This window comes from Pistacia vera, unplaced genomic scaffold, assembly GCF_008641045.1.
Source record: "Pistacia vera cultivar Batoury unplaced genomic scaffold, PisVer_v2 Contig157, whole genome shotgun sequence".
Lineage (NCBI taxonomy): Eukaryota > Viridiplantae > Streptophyta > Magnoliopsida > Sapindales > Anacardiaceae > Pistacia > Pistacia vera.
The window spans coordinates 1,045,489-1,047,453 of record NW_022195652.1 but is presented as its reverse complement, the minus strand read 5'-3'; the positions used below and the strand labels follow the sequence as shown (position 1 = coordinate 1,047,453).

Genomic DNA, 1,965 nt, shown 5'->3' with positions numbered 1-1,965 from the left:
GGACCTATCTGCAAGTTGCAATGACATGGTCATTGGCTTCACTTCACCAATTCCTAATCTCCTGAAAACAGAAAAGGGCATTAAATTAATACTAGCACCTAAATCGCACAAAACACGATCAAAAGTAATGTCTCCTATAATGCAAGGAATACTAAAACTCCCTGGATCCTTGAGCTTCGGGGTAGCTTCTTTTGAAGAATGGTGCTGCACTCCTTTGTGAGCATCATCGTTTCCTTATCTTCTAACTTCCTTTTGTTTGATAAAATTTCCTTAAGAAATTTCGCGTAGCTCGGCATCTGTTGCAATGCATCTGCAAAAGAAATGTTAATATGCAGTTTTTTAAATATTTCAATAAATTTGGAAAACTGCTTATCCTAATTCTTTTTCTTCAGTCTTTGAGGAAAAGGCACGGGTGGAGTGTGATGTGCCAACTCTGGTGGTATCTTGGGAAATGGTAATTTCTCCTTCTTTTTCTTTTGCTTTTCTTCCCTCTTTTGTTCCTCTTCCTTAGAACTGCTTGGTTTCTCATCAATTACGATCTCTTCATCAACTTCCTCATCCGACTCTTCCCTTCTTTTTGGTGACTCTCCTTCTTTCCTTGCTTGCCCTAATTCTTCCAAAACTGTCCCACTCCTCAAAATTATTGCATTTGCTTGCTCACGTGGGTTCGTCACTGTGTTGCTTGGTAGAGCACCCTCTGGTCTCTCATTTAGCTTTTCAGCTAACTGCCCCATCTGTACCTCCAAGTTTCGAATGAACGCCCCTTGATTTCTGAAATTAGTTCTCGTCTCATTCATAAAACCCGTGGTCTCTTGCATAAACTTCCCAAACATGTCCTCCAATTTTGTCACTCTTGGGTCTCCTTGTTGGTTGTTTACCCCTGTTTGGTTGTTTGGCAATGCCCTTTGATTCCATTGATTATTTTGCTGATTCTATTGGTTCTGATTGCCCCAAGACAGGTTCGGGGTGATTGCTCCAACCCGGATTGTATGTGTTGGAGTACAGATTGTTCGGTTGCCTTTGATTTCCAGCCAAGTAGTTAACCTGCTCCGATGATGACGATGCTGAGGCAAAAGTGTTCCCTACTTGACATTCACTGCTCACGTGATTACCTGCACAAAAATCACAAGTTAGTTGAGGAGCTTGAATGGAATTTACCTACATACTTCCCACCTGTTTCTGAAGTGCTGTCAGTTGGGTTGAAATGGCTGTATATGCATCAACTTCATAAAGACCCATAGATTTCTTCGGTTGCATTCTCTCATTAGGTCTTTGATAATTGTTGCTTGCCAGAACCTCAAGCAACTCGTGAGCTTCTTCCGGAGTCTTATTCTATAATGCTCCCCCCGAGGCTGCATCCACCATAGTTTGCACATTCACCATTAATCCATTATAAAATGTTTGGACTTACATCCAAACTGGCAACCCATGATGTGGACACCTTCTTAGTAATTCTTTGTATCTCTCCCAAGCCTCATACAATGATTCTGACTCTTCTTGAATGAATGACGTGATGTCATTTCTCAACTTTGCCGACTTTGCTGGAGGAAAGAATTTGGTCAGGAACTTCTGTGCTAAATTAGTCCATGTGGTGATTGTTCCTGCTGGTAGTGCCAGTAACCATCCCTTAGCTTTATCCTTCAATAAAAATGGGAATAGTCTCAATCTGATTAAATCATCTAACACTCTGTTTGACTTGAATGTATCACAAATCTCCAAAAAATTGGCAATGTGTAGATTTGGATCTTCCTTCAAACCCCCCCTGAATTGAACCGACCGCTGGATCATCTGGATGATTGCCGGCTTTATCTCGAAGTTGTTGGATTGTGCGGCTGGTCTAGTAATACTTGGCCCACTGCCTTCAACTATGGGAACTGAGAATTCCCTCAGTGTTCTATTCTCTGCCATCTCTACAACTATTACTTCTGGTTCAACTGTAGCTTCTCTTTCTCTTTTTTCTCTTTT

At 41.4% G+C, this 1,965-nt stretch overlaps 1 non-coding gene across 1 annotated transcript; it reads left to right on the top strand.

The window, feature by feature from the left end:
- Positions 1-1,423: 1,423 nt before the first annotated feature.
- LOC116124885 lies at positions 1,424-1,530 on the top strand. Its single transcript, XR_004127266.1, has one exon. It is a non-coding gene; the product is annotated as a small nucleolar RNA R71 (small nucleolar RNA).
- The last annotated feature ends 435 nt before the right edge of the window (positions 1,531-1,965 follow it).